The following is an 18,795-nucleotide window of genomic DNA, read 5'->3' as shown; positions in this document are numbered from 1 at the left end:
ACAGTACATACATACATACACGAACACCCTCATACACACACGCTCAAACACATACACTCATATACACTCACATAGACACTCATACTGATACACATACACTCGGCCCAGTGGTCCCGGCCGACGTGTCTCGAGTAATTGGGCCAAATGAAGTAAAGTGTTGTAAGGTTTCTTTTCCTGTCTCGAAGGGGAGAGGAAACCTGTGCTACCACTACCACGAAGACGGAGGAAACCACCCGAGTGGTGACGTCACTAAGTACCCCGACTGACGTCACTACTGTTTCTGAGAGAGAGAGAGAGAGAGAGAGAGAGAGAGAGAGAGAGAGCATCAACACCACAAAAGGCCCCAAAGAAGTATCATTACAGATTAGTTACGACGTTACATATACGGCATAATAACACAGACAGACAGACATGACAATAACTACTTCACGGCGAGGGGGGCAAGGGGAGAGGAAGAGAGGAAAGGAGATGGAGGGGAGGGGAGGGGAGGGAAGGGAGGTAGGAAGAATTTAGGAAAACCCAGGCGGATACATGGCAGGTGAGCTAGGGAGGTTCATTACGTGAGCACAGGTGGGTGGAGTTGTTAGTGATTCACCTAGCGCGTCACTTCATTACCTGGACACACAGCGCAGAGTGGTCACGCCGTCGGGACTGTTGGATGCGTCACCAGGAACACTTCACAACCCACTCCAGGCATCACAACCCACCAGGAACGCTTCATAACCCACCCCAGGCATCACAACCCACCAGGAACACTTCATAACCCACCCCAGACATCACAACCCAGCAGGAACACTTCATAACCCACCCCAGACACATCACAGCCAGCAGAGACACTTCACTTAACCCACCCCAGACATCACAACCCAGCAGGAACACTTCATAACCCACCCCCGGGCATCACAACCCACCAGGAACACTTCATATACAGGCATCACAACCCAACAGGAACGCTTCATAACCCACCCCAGGCATCACAATCCACCAGAGAACACTTCATAACCCACCCCCGGAGCATCACAACCCAACAGGAACACTTCATAACCCACCCCAGACATCACAACCCACCAGGAACACTTCATAACCCACCCCAGGCATCACAACCCACCAGGAACAGTTCATAACCCACCCCAGACATCACAACCCAGCAGGAGAGCGAAGAAGATAAGATTGCAGGCGAGGTGAGGCGAGAATTCATGAGCCTGCAGAATTATTGTCTCCACTACGTCAAGAGAGGCACTGTGAGGCGATACTTGACCAGAATACTGATGACGAGGAGGAGGAGGAGGATGAAGAAGAAAGAAGAATTAGGGCAATAGGAGAAAGATATATGAGGTGTGGGAGGAGGAGGAGGAGGAGGAGGAGGAAGAAGAGAAGTAGATAACTAGAGGGTATATAGAACGTATGGATGGAGGGAGAGAAGAATAACAACGGTATAGAATTAAAGATGGGAGGAGAAAGAGAAGAGGATAACCATAGGTGGTATAGAATGTAAGAAGAAGAAGAAAAAGAAATTACGTCAAGCTTGTTGCAGGTAAGGGAAGTGAGTGTGGCTACCTGGGTTGACCGTCACTATCACAGCCACACAATACACTAATCTGCCAGAGTCCCCCCCCCCCTCCCCTCGGCCAAGGATGCAACACAATACCACAATGCAGAGGACGATACGCGCTTACCTGTCTGTCACCTCTGTGTGTCCGACTGTCACTATCACATTGCCACAACCCATAAAAAAGGAGAGAGATCACGTGAAGATTAACCCCCCCCCCTTCCCACCACCCAGCTTTTTTCCCCCTGATGATTAATAATAATGATTGCCCAGGGACCACCTCGGCGTGAATTTGTTTAAGGTGTAGAAACTGTCGCCAACACAACAACCACACCCTGATTTAACGAGTTGCCTGAACCAGTGTCAAGGCTTTAGTCCCAGAAGACCGGACAACTCACCAACTGCACTGGCTAACCATTACCCTGGAACACGATCCACGAATCGATTAACATCCAGGTCCCCAATTACTGCTGGGTAGACAGAGGCAAATAGCGTAAAGAAACTTGCCCATAGTTTCACCCTGCCTGACCTTTACAGCCACAAGTCGCCAATTATACACTCTAGCACTACCTGTGGGGGAGGGAGGGGGTTAACATCAGGTTAGCTAAATTGGTTAGTTTTGGTTAGGTTAGGTTTTATTATGTTTAGAGTTAAGTTAGGTTAGGTTAGCTTAGGTTTTATTATGTTTAGTTAGACTTAGGTTAGGATAGATTAGTGCAAGGTTAGGTTGGCGTCAGGTTTGGCTTAGATTAGATTAGGTTAGGTTAGGTTTTCTTACGTTTAGTTAGTCTTGGGTTAGGTTAGGTTGGTGTCGGGCTAGGTTAGCATTAGAATGTTTATCATTAGGTGAAAATTAATCAGTTGGGGGGGCGGCTAACCTTCAAGTGATCCCCCCAAAAATCATAATCCGGGTCTAGGTTTTCTTCCTCTTCATAATAACAGGTCATTTTCTCTCTCGTCTTCCAAGCTCTCCTCCCACCTACCTTCGTCAGAGTGCTGAGGAGGCGCTGATACTGGACAACACGAGACACTACACTAGACCCCAAACACAGGAACACCTACACACGAGATACGAGACACCTAGACCCCAAACACAGAGCCACCCAAACTCGAGATACGAGACACTAGACCCCAAGCACAAACCACCCAAACACGAGATACGAGACACTAGACCCCAAACACGAGCCACCCAAACACGAGATACGAGACACTAGACCCCAAACACGAGCCACCCAAACACGAGATACGAGGCACTAGACCCCAAACACGAGACACCTACACACGAGATACGAGACACGCCCCAATCCAACACGCGAAAACTATCAAAGGGCAAAATCTTTTCACAGCTGTCACAGACCACATGCATACTTCCCCTCCTCCCCATTCTCCTTCCTCTCTCCCCTTCTCCCCTCCCTTCCCCATTCTCCCTCCTCTCTCCTCTCCCTCCCCATTCTCTCTATCACCCCCTCTCTCCCCTCCCCTCCCTTCCCCATTCTTCTTCCTTCTCCTTCCTTCCCCTTCCTCTTCTCCGTCTTACTAATGTTTCTCAATGTGGTAATTTATTTGTTTGTCACCCTAACCTAACCTTGCCCAATTTAACCCAACCTATTCTAATCTATCCTAACCAATCCTAACTAATTCTAACCAAAGCAATCCCAACTTAAAAAATAATGACCCTCCTGTGAGCCACCTTAAAATAATGGCCCTGTTAACCAAGCCGCGACACACACTAACACAATACAGTCTGCTGTCGACTAATGGTAAATGAAAATCAGCTGACATTCTGAACTTCCGCTGCGGTAACCAGACAAACGGGACGGGCGGACAGACGGACACACACACACACACACACTCTGCTCCACTGACAGTCTACGTGTCTGTTTTTCTGCATCTGTGTAAGTAAATATGTCTCTCTGTATGCCTATCTGTCTCCTTGCATGTCTATGTGTCTTATCTGCCTTTGTCTATATGTCATTCTGTAACTCTATCTGTACCTGCCTGTCTATGCCCATCACCCTATCTGTGTCTTACAGGTCTACCGGCGCCATGCAGTGTTAGCCCATCACCCTAACTGTGTCTTACAGGTCTACCGGCGCCATGCAGTGTTAGCCCATCACCCTAACTGTGTCTTACAGGTCTACCGGCGCCATGCAGTCTATGCCCATCACTCTAACTGTGTCTTACAGGTCTACCGGCGCCATGCAGTGTTAGCCCATCACCCTAACTGTGTCTTACAGGTCTACCGGCGCCATGCAGTGTTAGCCCATGCCCTAACTGTGTCTTACAGGTCTACCGGCGCCATGCATTCTGCATCACTCTAACTGGCTTACAGGTCTACCGGCGCCATGCAGTGTTAGCCCATCACCCTAACTGTGTCTTACAGGTCTACCGGCGCCATGCAGTGTTAGGCTAAGTATAACAGTCTTAATAATAACAACATGCCCCCCAACACATAACCAAACAAAAAACACAAAATTTAAAACATAATAAACCTACTTGTCAACCACTTACCCTGAATGAGACTAAATTACAACATATAATTCTACCTAAAATTATAAAACAGCTATTTTCTTCAGTAAGGAGCCAACACCCCAACTTACGTACACCACCCCTACTTACGTACAGTACATCAGTCCCACTTACGTACTGTACATCGCCGACGTACTACACCAACCCCATTACCCTGTACCAACAAGGCACTTAGTTCAGGGGCAGGTGGACCAACACAAGAGTGCACCTCGCGACCTACATCACGGCACCACCCTCTCCTCTTTAATCAATCTTGTATTTCACACCTGTTCCACCTTTGTTGTTGTTTATTACAGCCACACGTAAACAACTGCAGAAGGAAAAGAAGGGGGAGAAGAGGGAACGGAGGAAGAATTGGTACAAGCGAAGAGATAAAAAAATATAATAATAATAATAATAATAATAATAATAATAATGATGATAAAGAATTAAAAGCGTAAAGGGAAAATATGTGAGGCGGAGAAGAAGAGGATGCGAGGAGGAGGAGGTGGTGGTGGTGTAAATGTGACGGTAAAGCAGGCAAGATAATGTCAACAAAACCCACGTGCACACAACATGCAAGGACTACCAACCAGTACTACAAGGTGTGTGGTGAGGAGGGGGGTGGGGGTGAGGAGGGGTGGGGGTGGTGAGGTGGTGAGGAGGGGGTGGGGGGTGGTGAGGGAGGGGTGGGGTGGTGAGGAGGGGTGGGGGGTGGTGGGGGAGGGGTGGGGGGGGGTGCCGGCACATCCCTCCACATCTTCTGAATAAGGTGATGTACAGTGCGTGAACAAGTCCTGTCACCCCTTGTGCTGTTCCATGAACCAAGAGATTCAGACTCATGAACCCGAAGCAGTAGACACTGGTGCATTATTCTGCCCACATAATGCCGGATTCATGAGTCTGAATCTCAGGGTTCGTGGAGCAGCAGAAGGGGCGACAGGACTTCTGTTCACGACTGTACTGGGGCTAAGCCTCCCTAAATCACCCCCTCCCTCATTACCGCTAACTACCCTGTCTCCCCTTGTCAGCATACGAATGACGGCACACAGCAACACCAACACAACGACTGATACATAATAACACGGGATGGTTTACCTGAGATTCCCCCCGCCTGTTATTTTCACCAGAAGATTAAACCCTAATGCTGACTTAATATAACGTAATGTAATCCCAACTAACCTACTACCTATTATAACAGCCTGAGAGAGAGAGAGAGAAAAAAAAGCAGCAGCAGCAGATGGTATGATGCAATTGGAGCCATTGTGACACTAGACCGGACCAGCAGGTAACCAACGGCGCATAATAAACCAACACAGTGAGGTTGACTTGAGCCGCGTCACACAGATTAATTAATGCCGGGGAGGACGGGTGGAGATGGACGCTCTGTAAACAACAACTTACTGTACTCTCCTGTACCCAAAGTCACATCCAAGAGAAGGTTCTTTAAATAACTTCACCCACATGACACTAAAATACGCATCACCTGAAGATTACACCCCCAGATTATATCACCAAACAACCCGAATGTTAATCTAGAGTAAGGTTACGTTAAGTTAGGTAAGCGTTAGGTTAGGGTAGAGTTAGGTTAGTTTAGTGCCAGTTTAGGTGAGCGTTTCGAAAAAGCATTAGGTTAGCTTAAGTTTGATTAGGTTTGGTTAAGTTAATTCGGGTGATTTCAGATTAGATTAATATTACGTTAGTTAATCTCAAACCTCAAACTATGACTGGAAAAACATGCTACCCCCACCCCCTCCCTCGTGCAATAATAAATGAGAAAAAGGTAAAATCTAACAAAAAACATGATACATTCATATAACACAGGAATGCATGCAGAGGTATAAAAAATAAATGATATACAGTGTGTCTCAGAGATTTTCGTGGAGATTGTGTGAATGTAATTGAACATCATCAAGTGAGGACAATGCTATAATACAAACATACACGCGATCAACACTTAAATCTAAAAGGTAGTTATACATTTTCCTCACACACCCTGTATTAATCATTTACGTGTACTGTACATGTGTTCTGCCGTGGTTGAGTACTTACCCCCAAAAATAAAAAATAATAATAATAAATAAAATAATGGTTACCCAACTACCGCAGCTTATTCTAGGTAATGGCGCCGAGTAGTAGGGAATTATTTTCTAATTAATTACAAAAAAATATCAGTTGGTTTGTCAGATCAATGGATACAAAAGTCAATTGATTTTCTCAAGGATCTCCTGAAGATTAGCCCCAGCTCATTTTACCTCAAGATTAACTACCCTGATTACCTAACTTAATCTAATCTCACCTAACCTAACTTCACCGAACCTGGAACTAGCAACCTATTCTAATCGCAGCTAACCTAACCTATCTCAGCTCACCTAATTTAAATCAATCTAACGCTAACATATCCTAACACTAACCTAACTTCACGCTAACAACCTAACCCAACGCAAATTTAACTTAACCTAACGCTAACTTAAACTAACACTAATCTAACCTAACCAAACTCAAAAAAAATAAATAAATACTTCTCAAACCAAACCCTTCCTCAGATAGCATTAGGATATTACACCACCTAAGAGAGAACAGTGGTGGGGGAGCGGAGAAGGACGTTCCTATTCGGGCGGTGAACCTTTCGGAGTATTACATTATAAACAGAAGAAAAAAACAAAACAATCATCATCGAACTCAGTTTAGCGAATAAAAGTCAGTCGATAAAAAATAACACACAGTTATAATGTTAGAGGTCGCGACACTCTGATTGGACTAGAATAAAAAAAAACTTGACTGTGATTGGCTGAGACCCTATCAATGCCTCGCCACGTTGCCAACTCTACACATACAATGGTGATGCACGAAGGCAATTATGTAGGTCAGGATAGATGGACGGTTTCTCCTGATGATTAAACACCTTAACGCTACCTGGGGGAAGGTGCCTGTAGGTTAGGTTAGCGTTAAATTAGGTTAGGTTAGCGTTAAATTAGGTTGGGTTAGGTTAGCGTTAAATTAGGTTAGGTTAGCGTTAAATTAGGCTAGGTTGAGTTAGGTTAGCGTTAAAGTAGGCTAGGTTGAGTTAGGTTAGCGTTAAAGTAGGCTAGGTTGAGTTAGGTTAGCGTTAAATTAGGCTAGGTTGAGTTAGGTTAGCGTTAAATTAGGCTAGGTTGAGTTAGGTTAGCGTTAAATTAGGCTAGGTTGAGGAAGGTTAGCGTTAAATTAGGTTAGGTTGAGTTAAGTGAGCATTTGATTAGGACATCAGGTTATGCTAGGTTTGGTTGGCATTTTATTAGGTTGTGTTAGGTGAAGTTAGTTTAGCGTAAGGTCGGGTTAAATTAGTTTAGGTTAAGTTAGGCAGTTAGGATGGTTAATCTTAAGGTAATATAAACTGGGTCAATAAATCTTACGGTGCTATAAACTGGGTCAGCTAATCTTACGGTGCTATAAACTGGGTCAGCTAATCTTAAGGTGATATAAACTAGGTCAGCTAATCTTATGGTAATCCAAAATAATGTTACATAACTGACCTCTAACATAGTGCTGCTGGAACACTCAGGACAAAGCCGGAAATAGCGTACAAATAAGCTCAGATAAACCAACAATATAAAGTGTGATCAGTACAGTATCCCGCGGAAGCTCGCCTGTCAGGTTGACGAACACTATCCGTTTGAGAGGTAAAAGATATACTAATTTACATATACCAGGCGTAATATATTCCACTATTATAAACAAGATAAATATATATTCACCAATCATCATTATCACTTATTAAATCTCACGTATCAGTTTATACTTTCAATCAACATTTCCCCGCATTCAAACATTTCTGCGAGCCCAAGTCACTTAATAACGATTTGGACACACGATGCCGGTAACATCCGCTTGCACTGAAGACACGCGATACTCACACAACAATACAGTAAACGGAAACATAAACTCGGTTATCATTATCATTTATTACTATCCCCTGTATATATTTCTCTGGGTTGTTTGATACGCTATCGGCTACCTCAATTCAGTTCAGCTTATTAGTTTTATTTCAGTCCGCTTACGTCACAAATATTGCGAGATATATAACAGAAATAAATATATTCCCACATAAACATTGAAATCTAAACATATAAATTAGCATAAAAGGTTAAAATATTTGCTTGGTAAACATTTAAGAAATCTCTATAAATATGTTGATATACTTACAATATACACTACATGCCCCTCTACCTCCGGGAGTATAAACCACAAGTTAAATCACAGAGTTCTGATTGGCTAGGATTTAGGAGAAAGAATTATAATTGGCTGGGATAGTATGGGAGTGTATGCACAGGTGAGGTAATCTCCGTTAAGAGAGTGACTGCCCGGCCAACGCTCGCCCACACAACTCTCCTTCCTTCTGAACTACCCTTATCTTTATTATCAGATTTCATGAAGATTACAAGCTGAAGCATAACGCAACTGATGATTGAACACCCTCCTAACCTTAAATGGAGGTTAGTTTAGGTTAGATTAGGTTATTTAATCATCAGGTGAAATAAGCTAGGGTTTCCAATCTTCGTGAAGTCTAAACATGGATAAAATGACTAAACAATACTCGCTGATCAAAAAATATTGAAGTGGAAAAAATATGGTGTCCGAAAATCAACTACGAAGATGTCGCAACGAAACACAAGATGAGTCATAAACCAAAGCAATAATAATAATGATAATAATAATAATAATAATAATAATAATAATAATAATAATAATAATAATAATAATAATAATAATAATAATAATAATAATAATATATACAATTATTTAGAGAAACGATTACCAAACCCATCGACGAAAAAACCAATTCCCAGAAATTTTCACTCAGAACCAAAACAAAACACAAATTAATAAAACCTGATCTAATTTTAAACACAAGAAAGAAATAGAACGATAATATATGAACAAGGATGAAGATTATTAAGACGTGGACATTGTTTTCTGCTCTGAGTCACCACCTCACCCCCAGCTTGCTCAGGTCAGCTTCCCTCTCCGCACTGCACCACACACCACCTCATCACACAAGTCTGTCTCCTTGAACGCATTTTTTGGTGCTTCCTCTTACACCACACCATCATGCCTTGGCTAATTTTCTATTTACGAGTAGACTGATTTTGTTTTGGTTAAGTATGAGCCGCCCACACAATAACCACACCCTGAGTTAACGAGCTATATGACTCAAGAAAACTGGACACCCATCAACTGCATTGGCTTCACCAAATACTTTCACTCACTAATGCACCACCATACTTTTACGTCCCTAATACACCAACATACTTTCACCCCCTCATACAACATACTTTCACCCCCTCATACGCCACACTTTCACTCCCTAATACCACATTTCATCTAACACAACCTTACACTCACTACCTCACTACCTCACACAAGGCCAACTTTCATTCCTTACACTTCCTTTCTTTATCCCAAAGGAGACAAAACACAGCCGGCACTGAAACTTTCCCCCCTATTGATTTTCACACACCAAGGTCACCAGGCGAGAGAAAGCTGTGTCAGTCAGTCCACTTTCAAAATATGACATATACAGAGAAAGTTGTCATATTTATCGAACAAGAATACTGTTTGTGTAATAAATAGAAAGTTGTCATATTAATTGAAGAAGAATAACCTATACAAAACTATCACCATATCCAGTCAATAAAAAATATACCAGGTGGGTTTACCCTTTTAAATAAAGCCCCGTGTTAATTATTATTACACCTGACATATGAAACAGGTAAGAAATACCCGAGTTAAGGGCTCAAAGGTGACACGATACTCTTCTTGGAGACATTAGACCTCAGGAGCTGACCTTTGAACACGTCCAACGAGACTCGGGTATAGGGTAAGTTCCCTCGATAGCAGAGGTGATTATTTGCCTTCAATTAAAGGTCAATTGTCGGGTTCCAAGTTGGCTTGACATTGATTTTTTTTTGAGCTCATAGATATATTGTAAACCAACCAATCTCTCTCTCTCTCTCTCTCTCTCTCTCTCTCTCTCTCTCTCTCTCAATTTAACTGAGGCGGGTAGATAATAGATATTATTTTGAAACTTGACATGTTTGAGTGTGTAGATGATGTTCCTTCTAATAAGAAATTAAGGCATATTTTTAACATTGGATGTACAGTAGGTAAGTGTTACCGACCCTCTAATTCAATCGTGACACAAAGCCATTTTATGCACCAAAATTACAATAAAATGGTCAAATACTAAAATTCCGCTATCATTATTTTTCGTAAACACTCGCCTGGTGAAGGACAAACAAAGGAGACAAATGTGGCACCACCGGAGCTGTTGGCTGGTGGTGTCGGACCTTTCACGAGAGGGTCCTGTACTGTACACTATAGATAGAGCAATAACAGAGGATTGTGGTTTTTCGGCAGCGTTTCTTTCTTTTGTTCACAGGTGTTTGTTATAATACTGCACAAACGTGAAGCCCTTACAAGGTCCTCATTGTAATTTTTTTAACTAATTACAGCTGCATATTATGGCTTCCCAAAACATGAGATCAATATATATATATATATATATATATATATATATATATATATATATATATATATATATATATATATATATATATATATATTCATCCTATTGTACTTGGTAAGGTTCCTGGACGTAATGTCTTAAGACACTTGTTTTTAAATAAGACCACAAAGTCAGTGGAGGACTGCGCTGACCAGTTGACAGACGGGCTAACTACCCTTTGAATCAACTCATCAACACCACATCTTTCTGAGCGGCGGATTAACGCTCTAATTGTACTGTAAGTCTGCGTGAAGAACAGAGAAATGTGGTGAAGTCATTTATGGATGAGGGAACAGGATGTTATGACACCAAAGTTGTCGTAAATGAACAAAAACAGAAAGAATTGTTTGGCATCAGTGCTTGTAAGGGTGCATCTGAGGATGTGTTAAGTGTGACGTGGGGTTGAAAGTCCCAAATATTGAAAAACTCTTTCTTAAAGATCAAAGAACAACCAGAAAGATGGATCATTGGGGAAGTTGACACGCAAGCTAGCAAGAAGATGGCTGCCGGTGAACAAAGGAAGTACAAAATAGAAGTATACTACAAAAAAAAAAACGAGCAAACAGCAGAGAAGAAACCTCAGCCAAAAGAAGATTCCAGCACTACTGTATCTTGTGATGTACTGTAGAGCCAAGATCACCCGTCACCCATGAAATTCAACAATGTAGGCCTACAGTCTAAAAAAAACCAAGGTTGTGAAATATAAGCGATTAGGCTGGTACGGCCATTACATCAACTACTACTGAAGACCAAGGTATCGTGTGATAATAACTTACAGGTGGTAAGTATATTTAAACTTCACAGAGCCAAAGTTTAGTGTCATAAAATTAGAGTTAAAGTTGTCTAATGTTGTCTTTTGTACACACAGAAGACTCCTGAAAAAAAAAGGTAGAATCCAGTCAAATATCCCTGAAAATTATAGGTTTGGGATCAGCTAACGATTAGCCGCTCAATAAGCTGGGAGAGCGGGGTGTCTAGTCTTCAGGTGATCCAGCCGGTATAACACGATGTACAGTTGGGGAAATGTGTCCCTACACCCCCAGTGGTAACCTGTGTGTCCAAACGGCCGACCTGTCAGACCAACAGCAAACTTATCCGTCAATCACGTCCGTCGTTACACAACCATTACCCATTCATTCATAAACAGTGATACGTTGCCGTTTGGAGGCACGGTTCGGGTTACCACAGAGGGTGTTGAAACATATCCGTAACTGTACACCCATCCTCAGGTACGGTGGAAGCTGGAATGAGCAAGAACAGACACGGATGTTTGGTTGGTACCTCTTGACTAAATAAGCCTAATATTCTTTATTGTGCAGTAATCTGTGATTTAGACTACTGAAATAATGCTAGGCTTAACAAGTGTATTTAAATAAACTGTTAAGTGCTCTGTAGTAGTTTAATGATAAATGACTAAGCATGTGTTTGACATACAGTACGAAAGGATTGTTTGAGACTTGAACAGAACAGTTGTCATACACCAAATAATATGTATTTATGAGAGGACACCAACATGTACTGTAGTAAAGGACTGGCTGAAATAATAAGTCATTATGTGGTATTATTTCTCCTCTACCGTTTGGTTATGTCAATTAAATCTTATTCGTACAGGCATCTATTTGTGTTATCCTGTAGTTAGAGAATCTCGAAGCCTGAATGATGGTCTCGGTTCACGGGATTAGACTCTCTTATTACGCAATCGAAACTGAAGTAGCATATAAATGTGGCGGCCAATTCATTCTCCAACAATCATTCAAACGAAATGGAAGACAGACGCAGAAACGAAGCGCCCAAGGGAACCCACTACACGACACGTATCTCTAACATGAAGTGAGTATCTGTGGTAAGGAGAGCAACACACCCACGGTATATACATACACGAGTACGTCACAATACTTCATCCTGTGTTCCTGATGGTGAGGGTTATGATACTTTCTTTGTGTTGGGTGCATCTGTGAAGCTCCCCACTTCAAAAGACACTACTACAATTCCGTCAAAAAATTCACGTGTGTCCTTTTATCCAAGGTAGAGCTGCGTGTTAATATTACGATTGATAGTCGAGTTGTAGTTATGTCAATACTTTCGAATTAGCCCGACTGCATACCGAGGCAGACAGGCGCCAGCGCCGGAAAGACGCTGCCGCCGCCCCTCCCGCACTAGATGTAGCCCTCCACACGTGCCACATCTGTGGACGACCCTGCCGGTCCCGTATCGGCCTCTCTAGTCACCTCAAAACTCACCAACGAAGGTGAAATCCTTAATAACTCATATCATTGTATCATAGCTGGTTGATCGCCATACTTGATTCCGGGGCGGGGCGGCGGGGCGGGGCGGGGGGTCTTCCTGGATGTAGATTATTGTTTTGCTCTTTAGTTATGCGTCACGGCTTTGGGGTTCATGTACACTTAATTGATATACCCATATACACTTAAGACTGCATACTTGACTATGTATACGTGACTATGTACACTTGACTATATACACGTGACTAAATACACTTGACTATGTACACTTGACTATGTACACGTGACTAAATACACCTGACTATGTACACGTGACTATGTACACTTGACTATGTACACGTGACTAAATACACCTGACTATGTACACCTGACTATGTACACGTGACTAAATACACTTGACTAAATACACTTGACTATGTACACTTTACCGGCGTGCTGACTCCTCCTATGATTTCTGTTACTAATAAAATTAAATAAAAAGAAAGATGTTAATAAAGGCTGAAACAATATTGAACATTACTGTACCGTTTTGATCATCAGGTGATATAAGCTGGGGGAGGGGGGGGGTTGATCTTCAGGTGATCCAGGAAAAGGTTTTAAACAACAATATTAATTAACACAACTGTCAGGTCGTTTAATACATCCCACTCAAGTTTGGCGACGTGTGTTAGTCTGTCAGTGTAGGGTGCTGAGTCATGCTGCAGAGGTCGGGTGTGTAGGGGACAAACCTTGATCTGTTGAAGAGATCCCCGCCCCCCAATGGGAGACAGATAGATAATAGATAGATAGATAGATAATAGATAGATAGAAAGATAGATATTAAGTAACGGTATAGCAGGTTTACACTGATTTAGCATGTATAGAAACAACGAGAGAGAGAGAGACCCTAAATACCCCCCCCACCCAACCACACACAGGACAACAACAACATGAAAACTATCTTACTTGCGCTTTCTGTAGGAGCATACAGCAAACAAAGAAACCTGTTTTGACCTCACCACCACCAATTCTGACTATCAACCCCATCACCACCATCACTTATCCCTACCACCACCACCCCACTACCACCATCACCATCCCCCACTACCACCGATCACCATCCCCTACTACCACCATCACCAACCCCCCACTACCACCATCACCACCAATTACCACCACCACCACACCATCGAACACCACCACCACCATCACCACTACCACCATCACCACCCCACTACCAACCATCACCACCCCCACTACCACCATCACCACCTACACTCCACCCACCACCACCATCACCACCCCCACTACCACATCACCCCCACCACCCCTCACTACCACAGAACTACCACAGAACTACCCTGCCTAAATGATATGATGTAAACGAGTCCTTTACATACCCAGTCCTTGTACTTAATTCACTTAATAAAGTAATTATGTTCCTGTATTTAAATGTCCTTGTACTTAAATTTCTTTCAAAAGTAAATAAAGTGCTGTACGTGCTTACACTTATACACATTTCTTAACCACCATCCAAACTCGGTAAAAGAAAGCAATCCAATATGGCTGTAATATTGCACCTAGACTGTACCGTGAAAAGTTATGTCCTCCTGAACCCAGTTAGTTAGAGAGAGAAGCAGGAATGAATCTCACGAGAGCGCGGACTCCCTACTAAACTATACTCCATTCACATGACCTTTGTAACCAGAGCCTATAGACAAGCCTTTATCAATGCAGCGGACTGATTGGAAGTGGGGAGACTTCTAATCTCAAAAAAAAACACCACAATCGTTCACTTTTATCTACAACTGTGAAATTTTTAACAGTTTCCTGTGACCTTTCATATTTTCACAGGAGTCAAATCGAAATATTACCCTGGCGGCCATATTGGACAAATCCAATATGGCCATGAAAAAATTAAAGTCTTGGTCACAGGAAGATGTTTTAAAAATGTTACAATTGTAGATAAAAGTGAACGATTTAATTTATTAAGCCCCCCCCCCCTCCCTACTATGGTGGAATAAACAGATTTTATTACTGCAGCTGTTTGGTTGGCGGAATAATAGCAAATTTTATTAATACAACAGATTGGTTAGCGAAACGAGGTGCATTAGGTTAATCAACAGTTCTTCAGTATTATTGTTTTCATTTATACTCTGCAACAGCAAGTAACATTGATGTGTTGATCTAGACTGATATACCAAAGCCGGGAAAGTCCGGATTACCATGTTAAAACACACTGATAAAGTAGATATGATAAAAGATAAAATAAATAAATAAATGTTAAACACGATCAGACGCACCCAACTGTATTAACACCTCCCCCCCCATGCCTAATCACCCAGGGCGACTCGACCAATCACAAGCTTGGAGTGAAGAGTGATGAGAGGCATTACTTTGCCGTTTCTACTGGATCACCTTAAGATTCGCCCCACAGCTTGTTTCACCTGAAGATTCACCACTTCCCCCAGCCTCTTTTTTTTTATAACTATATATACTGTAAGACGCCAAGTGTTATTATTGAACTCTATTTACCATCAATAAACGTAGTATAATGTTTTCCTTCCTTTTTCACTTTCAATATATACAAAGCCAAGTTTCCAGGCCAAAGTTTCGTCATCGCTTAAGTTTGAGGACGAAGCGGATGATAACTTCTGATAAGTTTCCCGGCCACGTTAATTGCCTATTACGACGGGGGAATAGTGAAGGCTCTTAAAATAAATAAATAATAAATAAATTAATAAATAAATAAATGACCAAGTAATTTTTAACATAATCGAGAAAATATAATATAAAGGATAATAATGACGAGTTTTTAGGTCAGTGTAAATGGCTGTAGCTACCTCACACAAGGAAGGTTAATGACAACACCTCACACAAGGAAGGTTAATGACAACACCTCACACAAGGAAGGTGACTATCAACATCCCATATATCCATGAAGAAAATACCACTATGTACCGTATACTGCAATGTGTGAGAAGGTAAAGGTCTCAGAGGTAATGCCTAAATTAGGGTGTAATGAATTGCAGCCTGTGAGAGATCGACCATTTGTTTTTTGACAGTGGTGGTGCAGTGACAGCTTGTGGGAGGTCGAGCGCGGATCTTCTTGTCACTCCCCAACCAAAGGGATATAGAGGGTTATGAGACACCTTTAAGCGGACGAGAAATTGGACTGGTAGTTCATCATTTGTTCCTTGGTCTTCTCATGCTCCCCTTCGGTACCTGCTGAGGTCTGTTCTCTCCTCCGTTTCCAGTTCCGGTTATAGACGTAAATCGTTCACTTCTTAACAACAAACTACCTGTAGTCTTTCATTAAGTTCAGTAAATGTTTATGTAAATCGTTAACTCCCTACAGAACACTAATAAATTCTCCACTAACAACAGTAAATGTTAATATAAATCGCTCACTCCCTACAAAACATTATAACTTTCACTACTAATTTCAGTACATTTTCACCCCACACCACCAATCATAACCTCTGATTCCGTCCAACCTGTAATTAATTTGTCCATTTTTCTTGGTTCCTGCCCATCAAAAGAGCTTTGGTCAGCCAGACATCTTAATAAGACCTGAAACTTTTGCAGAATATTGATGAATTGGAGGTGAAAGAGTATATGGCGTGGCGTGTGATGGAGTGTGAGTGGTGGGGCGTGTAATGGGGCGTGTGTGACGAGACGCGTGTGATGGGGCGTGTGTGACGAGACGTGTGTGATGGGGCGTGTGTGACGAGACGTGTGTGATGGGGCGTGTGTGATGGGGCGTGTGTGACGAGGCGTGTGTGGCAATGAGGACTCACTGGACAAATGTAGCCCAGTAGTCTAGGAGGATACACGCATTACATCACCCTGGGGAGGATATTGAAGATTAGGCCACCCAGCTTATCCCCCCTTAAGATTAACCACCTTAACATTAACCTAACCTAGCAAACCAAATCTAATCAAATCTAATTTATCCAAACCAGCCTAACCCATCCCAACTAACCTAATCTATCCAAACCTGACCTGAACCTAACCTACCCAAACATATCTATTCTAACCTACGCTACCTAACCAAACCTACGATATTCTAATTAAACCTAACTTAACCTACAGAACCTCCACCCAGGTTTAGCGTTAGTGTGTTTATTTTATTCATGTGATCCTAATTTCCTCACATTGTTGCAACACGAGGACCAAAACAAGAGACGAGAATGCATTAATTATCACGTCGTTGCACAGAGTAACCTTATCAACACCACACCTGCCCAACATTACAGGTAGCGACCCTCACTATCACCTCTTAAATCTGTAATAAAAAAAGTAAAAAAACACAAAACAATATAAATAATAATGGCTGTCTATTGACCTCCAACATTTAACGATTCAAGGAATAAACCAGACAATTAATTTACGTACAAATATTAGTTGTTCCTTTGAATTGGGTTATAAAAAAAAATATTAGAATCACATTACGAAGACCTGGGGGGAGGGGGGTAGGAGGAAGGGTGGGGGGAGGGGGTAGGAAGGGTGGGGGGGTGGACTTCAAGATGCCAAAACAGTCAATTCTATCACACACACACACACACACACACACACACAGAATAAAATAAACACGCCTCAAACCGCTTTTGTCGCTTGCTCTGTTCTCGCCCGGAGCGCCTCATAAGGTTATCAGGAATTGCTATAGTCTATTCTTATTGGCTCTACACTAATGTTAACAGCTCCGAGGAAGAAGGGCATACCAGGACGTTTTTTTTTTTAAATCTATTGTTACTGGCTCAAGTTACTAGTGTTCACAGCTCGGGGGAACAAGGACATATACATAAGAGACGGAAACCACAACAATCCTCAGCCATAGTAACACGCAACACGATTCATTATGGCGGGTAACAGAGATACATCGTCAAGGCGGATATCCCACTACTTTCCTTCTTCCTTTAACTCACTCAACTCAACATAATCCAACCTAACATAACCTAACCTACCATAACCCAACATAACCTACCCTAACCTAAACCTACCATAATCCAACATAATATAACCCAACCTAACCTACCCCCAACATAACCTAAACCTAACCTATAACCCAACCTACTATAATCCAACATAATATAACCCAACCTAACCTAACCTACAATAATCCAACATAATATTACCCAACCTAACCTAGCCTATGTAAGCTAACTTAATCTAGCCTATGTAAGCACAGCGAACAACATACTCTTGTCTGTGGCATAACAACTGTATACTCAATGGTTGATCAAGTCAATACCCACAACAACACAGGACACCACTAGCGGCCCCAGAGGTATAGACCCCCCCCGACAAAAAAAAATATATATATATTTATACTATTAAAAAATTAAACACGTAACATTATTTTCCTTTAACACAATTCATGGAACCGTCACAACAAATATTACAATTGCTCTTTCGGACACCATTTTTTTTTTTAGTTTTTCATATTCATATGAATATATTTGTTTCGTGGAATAGTTTTACGGTGGAGAAACAGATACTGTTATGTATGTATGTATGTATGTATGTATGTATGTATGTATGTATGTATGTATGTATGTATGTATGTATGTGTTATCGCAAGCAGTAATGAGTAGGATGACACAAACAAACATTATGTTAGGCTGTAAGTCATGTCATGTTTATTGGGTGTGCCTGCCCGTATACAGTGTACTGTATAGAGTATTGAGATGGTGGAGAGGAGAGACCCAGAGGAGGTGAGGTGTTGGGTGGTAGTAAGGGAGCTTGTTTGTGTATAATCACCTGACTCAACAGCCCTTGCCCATCCAGAGAGGGTTGGGGAGGCGACAGCAGGGTATCGGCACTGTAGTTTTCAGACCAGAGGCAACACCTAACCTGGTTTCTCTTGAGACTTTCAACACGTAAGTTTAACTGGTACTTATTGTGTACACAGGTAGACTGTGTCCATTGCATCGCTTGTCATTGTAACAACATAGAAATATGGCAAA

General features: G+C 42.1%; 1 protein-coding gene across 3 annotated transcripts in view; it reads right to left on the bottom strand.

Annotated features, from left to right (window-relative positions):
- The window catches only part of LOC121872590 (protein Aster-B-like), a 175,322-nt gene that overhangs the window by 115,313 nt on the left and 41,214 nt on the right, over positions 1-18,795 (bottom strand). Inside the window, exon 1 of one of the 3 annotated variants that reach the window (XM_042375427.1) lies at positions 8,243-8,358. The exons of the other annotated variants lie outside the window; for them this stretch is intronic. The gene's annotated coding sequence lies outside the window, so the exon portion shown is untranslated. Of the gene's footprint in view, positions 1-8,242; positions 8,359-18,795 lie in introns of those variants that run through there. 3 annotated transcript variants of the gene reach the window in all.

The sequence above is a fragment of the Homarus americanus genome, unplaced genomic scaffold, assembly GCF_018991925.1.
Source record: "Homarus americanus isolate GMGI-L3 unplaced genomic scaffold, GMGI_Hamer_2.0 scaffold39155, whole genome shotgun sequence".
Lineage (NCBI taxonomy): Eukaryota > Metazoa > Arthropoda > Malacostraca > Decapoda > Nephropidae > Homarus > Homarus americanus.
This window is presented reverse-complemented; position numbering and strand designations above follow the sequence as displayed.